The sequence below is a fragment of the Cyanistes caeruleus genome, chromosome 1, assembly GCF_971803275.1.
Source record: "Cyanistes caeruleus chromosome 1, bCyaCae1.hap1.1, whole genome shotgun sequence".
NCBI lineage: Eukaryota > Metazoa > Chordata > Aves > Passeriformes > Paridae > Cyanistes > Cyanistes caeruleus.
The window spans coordinates 105,515,053-105,531,680 of NC_141701.1; the positions used below are offsets into that span (position 1 = coordinate 105,515,053).

The 16,628-nt window shown below is 41.6% G+C and overlaps 1 protein-coding gene across 9 annotated transcripts in view; it reads left to right on the plus strand.

Annotated features, from left to right (window-relative positions):
- ELMO1 (engulfment and cell motility 1) overlaps positions 1-16,628 on the plus strand; it is a 302,865-nt gene that overhangs the window by 207,624 nt on the left and 78,613 nt on the right. The window contains exons 1-2 of one of the 9 annotated variants that reach the window (XM_086847404.1): positions 13,704-13,867; positions 13,917-14,045. The exons of the other annotated variants lie outside the window; for them this stretch is intronic. The gene's annotated coding sequence lies outside the window, so the exon portion shown is untranslated. Of the gene's footprint in view, positions 1-13,703; positions 13,868-13,916; positions 14,046-16,628 lie in introns of those variants that run through there. 9 annotated transcript variants of the gene reach the window in all.

Below are 16,628 nucleotides of genomic sequence, written 5' to 3' on the forward strand. Positions count from 1 at the left end.
GGCAGATGGGAGGGATGAGGGAGAGGGAGAGGAGGTGCAGATGGGCTCTCTCTCACCCACATAAGCTACCTCAGTCCTATGATATCCACATCATGCACACTGGGCCAACACAGGTACTTGCCTCTGCTGGCTCTCTCTGTAGGTTACCTTTTTTAGGTGGCCACAGGTTAAACTGGGCCTGGGTGTGCTAATGTGAACTGTCCTCAAGTTCCCAGATACTGGATGAGAGGGAAAATGGAGGAGCTGAGGGGTTTAACTTTCTGAAGGAATGTTAGGTTTTGCCCCACAGAGTATTTGGCCTTGAGACCACAGCAGAGGCAATTGTTATTTGGGATGGTAGTGAAACTTAGACATGCGAATTTGGATCCTTCCACTTTTTCACTGAGAGCTAAATAGCTTACTGGGGGATGGAAGGTGTTGTGTGTGCCTCTGAAAGTGGTAAGGCTCTTTTTCCTTTGCCCTTTCCCTTCTTCACTGTGTATTTGAATAGTATGCAAAAAATTTTTATGGATTTATTGATGACTAAAACGTAATTTATTGGGAAGTTCCATCCCAGTTCCTTGAGTTACCTTTATATGTTGGTCATGGTAAGCAGATAAGCAATATGAACGGTGAGGAGTGTCACCTTAAAAGCTGAGCACAGGAATGGAGGCAGATTTGACACCATGAAAGTATATTTATCCAGACATCAGGGACAGGTGAAGGAACAAATATCAGAATCCTTGAAAAAGACATTTGTGTGGATGACTAAAGATCTTGCCATGTCAGCTGAAGATATTTGTGCCATGGCCATGGAACTGAAATTCTCAGGAACCAATCCTTGCATCAGCAATTTCAAGTCTGCTTCTAAAAGACTTCTGTGAATGTATCTGGAGAAACAGCTTCCACACATGCTTTGAATTCTGTGGTAATTTTTTTTTCTCTGAAGACTTGTCTTCAGGTTTCAAGCATCAGTTTTCTGTCTCAGGGAAACTGATTGATCTTTGTTGTATTGCTGATAAGAGAACCTCAGCAGCAAGAGCTTAAAAATTGCAGTTCTGTCTATTTTGCTTGAATAATACATGCCACATAGAACTTTTTGTTGTACTTAACCAAGAGCCCAAAGGAAACCACAGATCTCATCATGTCATTTTTACATTGTCAACCCCTTCAGAAGCAATTGACCAGCCCTTCATAGAGAAAATAACATCTCTAAAGTCATCAAGTGGAAAAATGATACATCCTTGTTTTTGTAAAATCAGATGTGTGAGATAAAGAATGTAATCTCATAGCTGTCAAGATTTTAAGATTCCTTCCAAGAGCTCATTTTTATGTAAACTAGGATTCTGGAAATTGTTAAAGGACTGTTTCCTTCCCTAGGGATCTGGAAGTTGTTAAAGGGGCTGTTTTCCTCCCAGTGATTTTCTTTTTTGATCTGATTGTCATATAACTGATACTTCTTAATTTTAAGGCCTATATGTGATTTTTTTTAATTTTTTTTTCTTCTTTTTTAAAGCTAGTGACTGGATGTAACAACCTTACTGGATTTTTTCTCTATTTTAAGTGAAGTTTCCCATTAGCTTCTCTCTGTGTTCAGTACTCCAATCTCCAACAGGATTTATTCCCCCAGACTTTCTTTCTGCCTGTCCTGTTCCCTTGGAACAATGGCATGCCTCATTCCACTTCCACCTGCCCTAAGGAGGGTGTTTAATGGCTTTTCTCACTTTCTAGCCGAGGACATCTGCTGACTACTGTGGGCAGCCACATCTGTCAAGACATCAGAAAAGAGCGTTTCAGGTCATAGAATACTGGAAGCCAGTTTTTGGAGACAGGATGGGTGTTACTGGCAGCTATGCATTTTCTGCAGAGGTAGAAATCTGGAGGCTGCTGTTAAAGCTGTAAAGCCAAAATTACACGTGCACATGTGTTTCTTATTCCTAAAAATTGATCCATATGGACAAAAAAGTCTTACCTCAGAAGTAGTGGTATAAATACAACATTGTAATAATGATGGCAGAGAACAGGATGTTATTTTATCTAGCCTAATTCTGCACACAGTGGACTTCAAAGTTTAATTTACTTAGAGAAAAGAACTGTCTCCACCAATCTAGGAGATGAACTTCAGGTAAAAGGTATTGTATGTGTGCAGCTTGAAAATGGATTCAGTTATATACACAGCCTAAATGGACCTTTGCTGTGTAAAATCTTTAAACTGGTGTTCTACTTGAGGAGAAAAGAAAGAAAATATTTCCATAAAACTTATTTACCTTTGCATGAGTTAAGAATGTTTTATTGCCTTGTTGCTTTTAAGCTCCAGAGAACAGGATGTTTCATAGCTGCTCAATTTGCTTTAGTTATTATAATTTGAAAGAGTTTGATGATTCTAATTTCCCTCTCTACGCTTCTTGATTTTAGTACTAGAGTAACACTTCACTATCTTGGATTGATTTTTATAATGGCCAGGGTTTTGATATTAATTTCTGCTGATATTTTCTTTGATACTAAAAGCTGAGGATGGGTGACTGGCAAAGCAAATTGAGGATTCAGAAAGGCAAATTTCATGTTTTACAAATATCATTGTAGTTACTTTCTTGTAAGACCATCTCTGGGCTGATGAGTAGCAAGAATCACCAGTGCACCCTTGTGTGCTGTGGACTAACTTTACACTGGGTTGCATTAGCTAAAGCACAGCTAGCATGGCAGAGGAAGGGATTATTTCCCCCAGCTTGGCCTTTATGAGGCAGCAACTGGAAGACTGTGTCCAGTTTTGTGCCCTAGAAATGGGAAATGAGAGCCTAGAAATGGAGCCAGTCCAGCAAAAGGCTACCAAGATGATTAAGAGGTTGGAGCGTGTGATGTTCAAAGGGAGTGTGAAGAAACCAGATTTGTTCATCCTGGAAAGGGCTGGATCCAGGGTGGATCCAGTTTTACCTTCTGCCACTGTTTGAACAAGGTTGAGGAGGAGATGTACACTCTTTTCAGAAGCGCATAGAGAAAGAAGTTGCAATGAAGGAAACTATTAGGATGTAAGGATAAAATACTCCTGACTACTCATACTGATGCAGCTCTTGAACAAGTTGCATGGAGAAATTATGAAATCTTTATCCTTGGAGAAAAACAAAACTTGACCAGAGTTGCCCTGAGGAACCCAAATTAAGTATGAAATTAGTTCTGCTGTGTCTGCAGGACTTGATGCCTAGAACTGTCTAGCAACCTGAATTATTCTGTAGTTTTATGGGTAAAAACTACCTTCTCATGCAGTAGGATATCTTATCCAATAGGAAAAAATAGTAATTCATATCATTAATCATCACTGAAACAAATTCAGATGTAGCATCAGCCAAACTCATAATTTTTTCCTAACGTTAAATAAAGAGTAAAAGATCCTTTTGATGGATTCCGTAGCCACTTTAAGAAGTCAGGCTTTCCCTATTAACTGCGCTGAGCCCTTTAAAGCAGTCTTAACTTGTCTTAGCTCTGACAGCAAAGCTGTTATTACTCAGGGGCATTCAAACCCCTTCAGAAATGTGATGTTGAAAGCATTTCTCCAAAATTATTTTTCCAACATTTACAAAAGTGTGTTTTACCAAACATTTACCACTGGCCATACCACAGCACGTCTGACATGGTAACATCTCTAACCACAGTAACTCATCAGCTCATTTGAACCTTAATACTTAAATCAGGCCATATGTGTAGAAGTTGCAGAGCCATGTTTGGCTAGTTTTGGGGATGCTTGCTGTTTTGTGTCTGGCTGTTTGGGGTTTTTTGTAAATGATTGTCTTGTCCAAAAAACTTTGTTTTCACTAAAACTCCATTGCTTTACAGGTGCTAGCTTCAGGTGCAAGCTGTCATTTCAAGTTTCAGGTATTTCTTTTAGGCACAGGTTTATGACCAAAGAAGACCATTTATATTGACAGAATATACAAAGGGTAAAAAAAGGAGAACAGAGAGGTGATGTTAAGTGATTTTTAGTAGGATAACAAGAATGCATAAATGATGTCTTCCTGCATGTTGCCTGAAATGTTAGTGGTAGAGATGGGAACTTAGCCCACACCTCACTTGTCAGTGCTTTGATGGCAGGTTATACATATCTTGGTTTCTTTTCTCATATCCTGATACACAATTCTGTTAGCAAGGAGAGGTTTCTTTTCCTTCATGTTGGAAGCATCTTCCACGTTTAAACAAAATATTTACCCTTTGTTTGCAGCTCTTAGAGGTTAAAGTAATGAAGTGGTTAGATGCAGTGTTTGCTATACTTTTGGTGTAAATGGCTGAAATGAAAATGCTTGGCAATTTGAGACAGTAATGAGAAGGATGAGGATAAACTGAAGAGATGCCATTCACACTGTCTTTTTGTGCCCAATCTCCCATGCACAGTAGAAGCAGTAAAAATTTGGGAGCAATTACAAGAGAACCGGAGCTGCCAGAAATTTCTTTTTTCCCACTCTCTTGAAATGACCAGAAAGACTGCAGTCATAAATGGCAAATTTAATAATGAAGCAGTATTTGCCAGTATGTGCATACGTGAACACAGCATTGGCAATGCTCACCAAGGCAAACTGGGGCACACTGTGCCCACAATTAGAATATCACTGCAGCTGGCTTTGTGGGGGTGGGCTTCTGTGGCTGCCAGAGGTGTTAGAGATGCTCTGTATGGGGCAGAAAGTAAGGCCTTGAATATAGAAACCTGTATGTTCGTGGTGCCCTGGCTCCAGCACAAAGCAGCAGTCCTGTTATTGCCAAGGAGACACCGTGCCTCCGCCTCTCTGGAAAAAAGTTCTCCGCTGTCCAGATGTGAAAATTAGTTTCTGGTTAGCACAGAAATGTTGAGCACCACTTGACAGGACAACAGCTCATACGTGGAAGGCAGTCAGACCTCACTGCAAGCTGTGGCTCGGGTAGAAATATTGTCTACAATGGCAGTAATAAAAAAATAGTTATTAAAAAGCTTCCAAAAGCTTCACATCCTACAAAGCAAAGCTATTCTGATTAAACTGATAAATTTAAAATAAAACGGCTGCAGAGAAACCAAAAAAACCAGCAAATCCCTTCTCTCTGTTTTTCCAGATAGTACAAAGTGTTATTTAAAAAAAAAAAAAAAAAAAAAAAAAAAAAGGATGTTAAAAATCTATTTATAAATCAGAAGAAAAGCAGGCAAAAATTGTACAAGCAGCATTAAGCTGCAAAAATTTTCCTTGGACACATTGCAATACCTTTTCAAAGCAGCATATGGGGTTTATTCTGGTGACTCTAATTTTAACATGAATGGGAGTCACGTGGAATACTCCCGACATTCTGCTTTGAAAATATATCCCTGCATGATTAAGGAAGACTGAAATCTTTTTAAACATCTATTTTTTATTTTTTTTAAAAACTGAGTCTGAAGTGTTTTTAAAGAAAAGCATTAATGGAATGAAAACCGTCCAACCCTGAACAAATCAGTAATGTAACAGGTAGAAATACTACTGGCTTAGCACTGTAGATATGTTTGTGTTTCTGAGGCTGGGTAATGAAGAGTGAGGAAAACTCAGAGTTTGTACGCGCTGTTGCAACTGCCTCTGCATTGCTTGACCTTTATAAATTTGTCTCTTCACTTGGAAGATGAAGTAATCATTCCACCTACCATGTGCAAAGAGCAGAGGGTTCAGCGAAGAGAGTGCAAGGCGGGACTTGTCTCTGCGATGGCAATTGCATGCGGCAGTATTGACAGCATCTTTAGCTCGTGGATGATGGAGTCTGAAGAAATATGTACTCTGAAGATCAATTAGAGAGAGGCTCATTAGCGGGAAGGAAGTTCTGAGAAAATGCAACAGCCCTGACAAAGTGAGCCAGAACGCTGATAGAGCAGGGCCTGGTGTGTGGGCTGAATGTGAAGCGGGGTTGCTGCAGGGAGGTTCAGAGAGTCCTTTCTGACAGCCGGTCCTTCCTACCCATCTTCAGAGAAACCAGTCTTAACAGCTTCTTGAAATGTTTTGAAAAGGATAAGACAGAAAATGTCCATAAAGCCATATTGATGAACACAGACATGAGCACAGTGAGGAGTATGGACAGTCATCTGGTGTCTTTCCAAAGATGCCAAGAAAGATGGAAAAGTTACTTTTCCTTTTTGAATACTTTTTTCTTTTTTTTTTTCTCTCTCTTCTTTTTTTAGCTGAGAATTCAAGGTTTATTTTTATTACTTCAGTTTTGTGTGGGCTGCTGTTTCAGTGCTTGAGGATCTCCTCTGATTGTTTGCAATTACCTTATTGCTTGTCTTACTAATATTTATCTATCTTGACATCAGAGACACTCACTCATAAAAAGAACTTACCTGCTTTTTATTCTTTTCACGAAATCTTCACCAGTGATATCACAATGCTGAGCTCACCTGTCCATTTTATCTGTTGACTTTGAGTGGAGTTTTTTCTGGTCATTCCAACAGAGCTGCCACTTTCCAGACTTAAATGTGATATGAAACAGGCAGTATAAAGAAAGAGTATTTATGCCAGCCTTATTTAAGCAAGAGACTTCATTTAAGCAAGCCTATTTATATAGCGAGATTATTTATACTACATTTGGCTGTGAATGGGCGTGTGTGGGCACGCTTCTGTTGTGCATGAGACACGTGTTTGGGGTATGTATATTTGGCTGCACATTTCCATGTACATGGATTGAAAAAGTGGCTGTTAGTGTCTCTGAGGAGGGGATGTTTGCAAAGCCCAGCTCAGGGAGACGTTGAAATCCTCAGGAACAGATGCCTGCTGCCAGAGGCTGACACAGAATGGAAGCATCAGTAGCTCATTTTGTGCACTCTGAATTGCCTTATGAGGGTGTGGATGGAGGGTATTGCCCTTTTCTAGCTGGAGTTAAGTGTATTCTTGCAATAACTCTATGGTAAACAGCCCTAACTGTTCATTCAGCTTATGTGAACATTCATTTGGCTTTCATTCCTGCATGAGGTGGAAGCAGACAGAATACATTCTTCTCAGAAAAATTTGTTGTGTGCTTGCTGGACCTGGACACTGGACCCATGTTTTCTGTTCTTCTCATAAGCTGTAGTCTTGGCAATCCCCTTCTGCACCACCAGGACCTTCTGACACTTACCCTTCCATGCAAGCCTGGGATGCAAAAGCAGTGCTAAGGGGATGTGAAAAACATGGATTGGCCTTCATCAACAGCTATTAAAATCATAGTCTGGAGGTCCTTCAGCAGCACCTGGGAAGGTGAACCAAGGCAAAGATTATTCTTTAACTGAGTTGTTTTCAGTATATTCTTTCTAAACATCCTCAACTAGCATTGTCCATCGGGCCTAAAAGGCACACAGCAATACAGCTCCCTCTTAAGGCTGCTGGGTGTTTGATTCTTACTCTTAAATAAGGTACAGCAGAAGCTTTTAAAATCAAAACGCACATTTAGAAAACTCTTCTCAATAAAAATCCCATTTCTTTTTCTAGAATGCCTAGGCAAGTAAATACTGAGTTTTAGAGATCCAGAGATGTTCCTCATTGTGACAGTCTTAAGGGTCTGTTGGGTAAAACCCAAAGCTCCTGCTTCAGGTCTCACACTACTAATCTCTTCTCCATTAGCAAGGGAGAGCATGAGTTTTGTGTGAACAGATTTAATCTTCCTGTGCAGCAGATGTGCTGACACATGGGTTTCTCTAGTCAATGGGGTAAATAATCTTCTGTTTAAGTAGTTCCTAAGTACCTATTTATGCAATTAACATATTAAAAAAACCATGCATCTTTATTTAAACAGTGAACTGTGACAGCGTCAGACAGAGTTCAGATAACTGAGACTGATGACTTTTCCCTTTATTTTGTCCATCCAATTGCTCTTTGGTTTTGCTAAAATCAGAAAAGCTGAAGAAATCATTCTGTTGCCATATGATTGAGATTTAACTACCATCTTCCAGAAGAAGAAAACTGCAGTGCAGTTTAATGAATAAGATGCAGGGGGAGCATGCATGCCTGTAAGAGAGGCAAGACAGAGCACCTACAGGGCATAATTTGTTTCAACAGTGTTAGTACGATGTACATTCCATAGTGCCCATCCTATGGAGAACCAAGCATTAAAAGAAAGTCTTAGACTGTTTGGATAGAAGATAAACCTGGCTGCTGCTGCTTGTTTGGCAGCCTGTGCAAAGCACAAGCTGGAGAAGTAGCTAAAGATGGAAGGTAAAATGCTGAAGCGACGTGAAATTGTTCTGTCCTGGCCATGTGTACTCCAGACAGAGTGATTGAATGAGAGAACTGAGATTACAATGACATGACTGAAAATGCTCTCAGTATGTTCCAAAGGGGTTTGATACAAAATTGCGATATGTCTTCAAACAATGTGGTCAATGGAGGGAGCATGAAAAATCCTAACCCAAACAGTGGATGAAGAATATGGGATAGATTGGGCAGACAGTGCTCATATGGTCTGAATGTACTGAAAATTTTAAAGCTCACAAGGTGATTCCTGAGCCTCTTGCAGTTGTGTATTTAAGAGTGCTATGTGAGGAATCCTGAAGCTGATGATGTATACTGTGAAACCTTCTGCTGTCTACTGTCTGGATTTATTATAATTGATTTGAAATTCTTCAGTGCCCTCTCATGCTATATGACTGCAAAGTATGTTTGAAATGGCAAGACTTAAAGGTTGCAGACAGCTGCAGGGGCTTGTGTATTTTAAGGGCTTTTTTAATATGATAGCTATCCAGAGACAAACTATGATTGTATATGACAATTCAGCCAAACCTAAACATCACTTGAGGTTGTTTAGCTGCTGTATCCACTGTCAAGGTTGGAAAAATAATTTCTATTTTTTTTCTTTGTGTATGTATCAAAAACTATGCAACTCCAAATTTGTTCATTGTGACAGAATTGTCTTCCCCTAAGCAACCCAGTTTCTCTTTCTTCCTTTTTCAGACTAGGTTTCTTATGTGCAGTTGTGGTGCCTTTCTTCTTTTTGTTTAGTTGTTTTTTTGGGTTTTGTTTTTCTAAGATGTGGATTTTTTTGTTTCTGTATCAAAGACAAGGCATTTTAGATCTTGGAGTTAACATTGGAGGTGCAAATGGCACCTACAGTGATGTTGTCTAGACTAAGAAGTCTCCTTTTACTGCTCAGACTACGTGCAATCATTTAGCAATAAGAAAACTGAGAAATATTCATGTCAGTTCCTGTAGCCAATTTCAGGATTGTCTGTAGGCTGTCTTTGGCTTAGCTGAGGAGCTTCAGTTGTCAGGGAAGATGAAGAAGAATTGCAAATTCAACACCACTAGACAGTCATCAGCGAGACTACTGTTGTAAATGTCCAGGGCTTCTGTATGAAATTCTATAAAGCTCTAATTTAATTTGTATAAGACAAATTTTCTTTAAGAGATTTTCTTTAAGTCACAGCTCTGTATCTTGAAGTCTTTTAACATGTGTATGCATCCTCAAAATGCAGGCAACCTACCTGGTGGTGCAGGAAGGAACTTGCACGCTCCCTGTGGTCAAAGCGCAGGGGAAGGTAGTGAACACTGAACGCGCTCATTGGTGCTTGGATGGTGGAAATGCTCTGTAGAATGAAAGGTTCTGTGGTTCTGTAATTCATACAGACCTTCTGGGTGCTGTGGTGGCAGATCACCTCTGAAGGTCACATCTAATCTGATTTGCAAAGCTGTGTTACTGACTGTTTTCAGCAGCTTATATATCACTTGGGTGTTCCTAGTCAGATAAGCTTTGTGGTTTGTAGTCAAGCTGTCTTAAATGGCAGAAAAGATAGATGTCTCTTTATGCTCTGGCCCAGCATTTTTATTTTAATTTGTGTTTATGTGTTACTATGGAAAAACTTCTTTCTGATGAAGTAGTTGTTGAAAAAACAAACAACCAAACCCTCAAAGCTGCTCATTTGAAATAAAGTGTAGGGGCTCCTGATAAAAGAGTTATGAGGTTTTCTGATACTAAGATTCTTTTCTGATATTAAGAAACCAAACTAAATTGAAATATGGCCTTTGAAGTCTCTGAAATACTTGTATGTGTTATCTACAGATAGGTCCTAATTGACACTTCAAGAATACAGATGTGAAAGGGAAGTGTGTAGGTCTTCTTGGAATGAACCAATAGGACTAGCTGTTCCTGGTGTAAATTAGCTGCTTTTACAAATGGACTTTTGAAAGGGCTTGAAAGTTTACTCAGAAATAACAGGTAAATTATGGCACTGAAAGAGGAGTCACTGGGAGCCAACCACCAAGTCTATGACTGAGGAACTGTTAGCGGGTTAACCATCTTCCCCTTTAGGTATCTAGGCTAAAAAAAGAAAAACCCACGATCTAGAAGGATGAGTAAGCATTATATCATCACTGATTGTTCCTCAGCTCCCACACACAAACAGGTCTTAGCCCATGACAGCATACTGGCAGGAGCTGCTGTCGGATTGACAAGTAGCAGCTTTGGTGTGAAGCCTTCATGGAAATCTTTTATCCTTTTAGTTGAACAGCATCATTTTATCCTGCTATCTTAGAAGATTTTTTCACAAATCTTATTTATTATGCTGCTTTGAAATGCCTGGATTTTTCTAGCCTTGAATTTCTGATCTCCCTTAAAAGCTTTCTTAGGTATCTGTGTCCTGTCCTGCTTTAGATTGCAATGAAACTCTTAGTGTATTTATTCTCACAACACAACCTTGTGAGGAACAGAAATGCAATTTTCAGGGGAGATTACTAAGAAAAGAAAGTGACAAAGGTGAGATTTCATAACCTTAAATCTAGTGGCTTGGTATCGTCAGAAGCAGATGTCATTTCTGCTCCTTTCCTATGAAAGAAAAGACCTTAAAAATGGGTCTTTCTGGGTTCTTGACTGGTTGCCCTAATCTGGGACACAATCTTCTCCCTGTCAGCATGTGAAATACAGATGGGAGTTTTGGAAACTGGGCCAAGGGAAAATTTCTCCAGATACATCAAAGTTGCACTGCTAATAGTTATTTTTGATTGCAGTGGGGCTTTGTTTAACAAAGCACAGCCTAATGGAGAGTTTTGAACTCTTGAGTATCACATAACAGAAAGGAACTGTTTATTTCATTAGGAACCTCTTCAATTTAATATTGGCTAAAAAAAATATTAATTGCAGAGGCTTCCTAGGAATGTGCCATTTGGTTTTTTGCTGTCCAGTAGAATTTAAACCTGCTGGTTTGCATGACTATTTTAAGCTCTACATATTGACAATGCTTCCGGTCCATGTTGTGGCAATAACAGCTAGCAAAAATAACCTTGGAACTCCTGAAGGGTGTTACCATTCACAGACAAATGACAGAGAATGCCCCACACTCCCAGACCACCCTCCCCCCTGTGTCATTTAGGGGGAAGGAGGGATGGGAGAGGAATGGGAGAGGAATGGAACTGGATAAATTGCTTTTTTTCACAGCAAGTTCTGTCAGGGAATCTAGGCTTTTTAATTAGCCCTCATTCCCTTAAAATGCGCACTGAATATCTTTCCACAATTTAATATTTCAGAACTGAAAGAATGACTCCAAGCTGGCAAGCTTAGGGTAATCCTTACAGTGATGGTGCTGTTCCAGAGGCAAATGAAAAGCTGGAAGTACGGCATTGCCAGACCCTTATGGCATCCTCAGCCATTACAAACACAGTTCTCTCAGAAGCTCATTTCTATGTCAAGAATTATAATTGCTTCACAGATGCCCTGAAAAGACAAATCTTTGGAGTAGCTCTCTCTTATGGCTTCTCTCTTAAGGCTTGGAAGACCTTTCTGGACTCTGGATTAGACTCAGGTAGAAGACATGTAACAGGGAGTGGCCTTCATTGTACAAGGAGATGACTCTACCTACAAGGCTCTGTCATGGTGCATTTTAAAATGCCCCTATTTACCATGGCAAATGGAGCAGAATGATGTTATTAGTGCAATATAGAAACATGGAGCTTTTTTAAGAAGGGTTTTCATTTTTTTATTCTTCTTCTTCTTTTGGTCAAAAAAATGCAAGTAAGGGTTCCTGAAAAAGGAATGAAAAGGAATGTATCCTTATTTTTTTCCCTCTGAAATTCTTTCTTAACACCATAATAATAGTATGTCAGTGTCTCATGGTTTGTCTGAGGTTATCTTTTTAATATGAACTTGACTTTTCTCCTCATTTTTCGGTTTCAGTAAAGGAAACATAGAAAGGATGAAAGATATTTTTTTTTCAGTTGTCCCAGAGAAAGTCTGAGGAGCAGCCAGAAAATTCCCCTAACTGCCAAACTTCCTTTACTTAGTGCATTGTTGGTTTAGGAATCTTTTTTCTCTCTCTTCACTGTTGCCTCCTTTCCTCTAATGATCTCTTCTTCCTTATATTGTCAGAGGTCAGGACAGAGTTTTCATCAGCAACTAGCAACCCTTTGGGCATAAAGATTTCTTAGGGGTGAGTTTCATCAGGCCATGAACAGGACAGGAGATACCCAGTGTAGAATTAGTTGTATAAAGATTCAGGTCACTGTCTGTAGGTGCCAGATGTGTTTTTGGGGGTTTCCTAATAGCTGTCTCAGATTTTCACCTTGTTTTGGAGGGATACAATATATGGGACTGGAAAGCAAAATACAGTATTTTGACAGTAGACTTGTCTTCTGCTGGTCAGTTACTTAAACTTGGAATAAGGTGTATTATTTGTTGGAGCAAGCCCAAAAGAGGGAAGATGACCAAGGGGCTAGAGCATCTCTCCTATGAAAACAGGCTTTGAGAGAGTTGTAGTCGTTCAGCCTGGAGAAGGAATTGCTTCAGGGAAAACTTAGAGCACCTTCCCTAGCTGGAGAGGGACTTTTTCTAAGGGCACAGAGTGACAGGACAAAGGTGTAATAGCCTTTAAGTGAAAGGGGGTTGGTTTAGATAAGATATTAGGTAGAAATTCTTTACTGTGAAGGTGATGAGGCACTGGGACACATTGCCAGGGAGGCAGTGGATGCCCCATCCCTGGCAGTGTTCAAGGCCAGGTTGGATGGGACTTCAAGCAACCAGCACTCATAAAAGCTATTACCTTTAATAACTTTACCTAACCACCCCCCCACCCCCTCATAAAAAGGGGGGTTGGAACTAGGTGATCAGTCTTTAACTATTCTATGATTGTGTGATTTGGGAACACAGAGACTGTAAGTCCCTAGCATATACATGCATGCATACAAGTGAATGCTCCTGGGGTATGTGCACACACCTACGTGTGTCGTGCCGTGTTTGCACAGGGAGAGAAAGTCAACATGTACACGGCTCTGTCTGTGTGGACTTTCCCAGCACGTATGAAAAGAGAGAGCAAACTCACAATCAAATAAGCAGCCAGAGCAGAGGGAAAAAAGATGAGATTGCAGTTGATTATGAGCCTGGCAGCAGATGTGCTACACAAATCCAGCCCGCTGCATCCAGGCTGTTTCCATGGCGATGGAGCGAGTAATTGTGGAGCTCCGGCGCTCTCCCCCGCGATCCCCGCCAAGGTGGACGCGGGTGCCGGGTCCCCATCAGCGCTTCCTCGGGGTGAGCGCCGGGCTCCGGGACAAACCGAGCGGGCGGGGAGGGGGGAGCCCCGGAGACGGGCATCTCTGGTCTGCTCATCCCCGCCGTGCGATGGCAGGATGCGAGGGAAGCGGCGCTCTTCCTCGGCGCTAGGCTCTCCCGAGATGCTAAATCAGCGGGCAGGAGTTTCCCTGCCGCGGGAGTGGGCTGCCATTGGCTGCCGCCGCCCGCCCGTGCCAATGGGAGCCCGACGGGCGCCCCGCACATAAGCGGAGCTGGGCGCGCTGCCCGGGGCGCGGGCCGAGGTGCGCGGCCGCGGGGCAGCGCGGAGCACTCCCATGGCCGCGCCGGGAGCGGGTCCCCTCCGAGAGCCCCGCCGAGAGCCCCACCGAGAGCCCCTCCGAGAGCCCCACCGAGAGCCCCTCCGAGAGCCCCGCCGAGAGCCCCACCGAGAGCCCCACCGAGAGCCCCACCGAGAGCCCCGCCGCCAGCCCCGCCGCCAGCCCCGCCGCCGAGCATCTGCCGCTGCCCGTGCGCACGGTGCCGCCCGCAAGAGGCTGCATTAAGTCATTCGCTCGCTGCCGTGTGGGAGGTGAATTTGTCGTCGGGAACGATGGAGCTACGGGATCTCTGTAAGTAGATCCGTGTACTTCATCCTGCTTATTTCAGCCTGGGCACGGAGCAATTAACGGTGTCGAGGAATGGCAAAAGGCAATTAGTAGCGACTGTAAATAGCGTGGAGGGTTCCTGGGTTTTGTTTCACGTGTAGTGAGATGCGTTCTTCCAAACGGTCTCAGGCGCCGGACAAACTAGTTAGCTGTTTGCATTGCCTTGGGTGGTTTTTTTAGCCTAATTGAGGTTAGTCTGTGGAAGGATGCTGTGTTCTTCGGGGTATTTCAGATCACCCCTGTGTTTGACAAGGAAAGCAAGCCACATGGAGCAGAATATCGCAGGCACAAAAGTCTGAGGTGCCACATGAAGTCACCGGTATTTGTGGTGTCGGTATAATAATGACAGGTACGTTATTACGGTGGCTTGTCAAACGCCAGTTCAGACCCTGAGCCAAGAAAACACGAGTTGCTCATCGTCCATCACTGTGTTCAGCACAAAAAAGTCATTGCTTTTCCTACCCTTCATGTACCTTTTCTCTTTTTTTAAAATTGGTTTCTTCTTCTTTTAAGGCTTTTTAAAATACGTTTAATTCAAAAGCTTTCCTATTTGTTTATGAAACCTGTGAGTACATTAAGAGCATGGAGAGTTTCCTTTTTCACCATTGTGGGGCATGTGTTAGAAGTTGATTCCTTTGCCTGTTGGGACTCTGCTTTTGATTCTGTAAAGCAGAAACAGTATATTTAGAAAGGGGAGGGAAGCGTGTGTGCAAATCTGTCCCTCTGCAACCCTCTGGGGTTACTTCAGTTACAACAGCCATGAATTCAGCTCAGCATTGTCCATGTTTTGTCATGACTGGGAGCTTTGCTGCATGGAGCTCATGGTTGTCTCTGCTTAACCCTCTCAGAGACTGTAGTCATCTTATCTGGTTTGTGAAAATACCTAGGAGAAATGGCAGACACGGGAAGAAAAAGGTTTAGAAAAAAAACTTTATTTTCACCCTGTGCCTGAGCTGGTAAAGTGTATCAGGTATTTTATAGTAATCAAACTATGTGCAAACATTGTATTAAGCTGTCTGCATTTTAGGGATCCATTCTTAGTGTCTTGTGTTTATGTTTGTTTTAGAACTTAACACACAGCTTCATTTCCCAGCATTAGGAACTGCTGAGAAGTCACATTTCTGCCTGGGAATCTCAGGCTGAGAGTGTAAATTTTTAGATTTGGTCAATTTATTTAGGTATGGTTTAACTGGTCAGCTTTGCTTTTGCCTTGCAAGTTGTGGCAGAAAGGTGTGTATGTGTACGGTTAAAGGAATCAAGGTTGCCTCAGAGTTGATGCCAAAAAAAGAATTGTCAGTGTTTTGAAAAACTGCTTCATCAATATAAATTAAAAAAATAAAAAAAAAAATATAGAAAACATAGAATTCAGTGCATCAATACAGGGAGAGTGTCTGTTGATGTGTGTAAAGCTCCTCTGTGTTGTTTTGGGTGTTTAACCCGATGTATCACAAATGCAGGAGGGACCCCTCATTAAGCTTGAGTTATTGCTTTTTCTGAAAACACAGATATAAGTCACTCTTCCCTGTGTTTCCCAGGGGTGTTTGGGTCATCTTTTATTAAAATGATGGCCCCAGGCATCCTATGGAACTGGGCTTAGAAAAAAAAGCATTTTTCTAAGGTATGCAAAAAAGAGATAACTGTTAGCTCTTATTGCAATACTTATTTTTGTTCAGCAGTGATGAAAATGCCAAGAATGATTTTGATTTTTTTTTTTTCATTGAGGAAGGTATTTTGCTGCTATGTCACTTCCCCAGGGTCTCATATCATTCATCTGTATTTACTTAGCACTGGTGTAGCTGAAAATCCCATTGCATATGGCTGTCTAGGCAAAGAGATGTGCCCATTCCCCATCTTGAAGGTGGATGCTTTGATCTAGACTAAGATATTCCATAAAAATCTGTGAGAAAGCTTGGACTCTTGCACACCTGGGCATGGGTTGTTTCTGACTCCAGGCTGGTCATTTTGAACATCTTTGGGATGCATCAAAATGAAGCTTAATTGCACCTTTGGGGGTTTTTAATTCCATACCTACTGCCTTCTGCTTTATTTTCTGATAGCTGATGTGAAATCCTAGGAGAACATTGTGTTTTAAGGTCACCACAACTCTTAAGATGACATTTTAATTCTTGTTAGCACTCTAGGGATATAGTTCAAACAACATAAACCTCTCAAGTTTAGTCACTAGTGTTAGGCAAATACCGTATGTGATAGAGTTCCTCTCTCTCCCATAACCTTGTTTGAAGGGATTTTTTTGCTTGTCTATCCCTGTGCATTAGCAGATAAAAGGAGGGGGCTGGGGAGGGAGAGAGGGAGGGAGGGAGACAGGCTGTAACTGCTAAGCACTGGATCAGTCTGTCTGAGGGCTTCAAACCACAGTGGTGCCTGAGGAGGAAAAACTCGTGTTGCAGTCAAAGCCCATGCTTGCATTAGATTTTTGACCTGATGGTGCGGAGTACTGTTGCTCGTCGTTAGTGCTTGGGGATGATCTGCGTGGGAGAGGCATTTCAGATTCCCAGGCTATAAGAGTTCCAGCAACAGAGGAGTGAG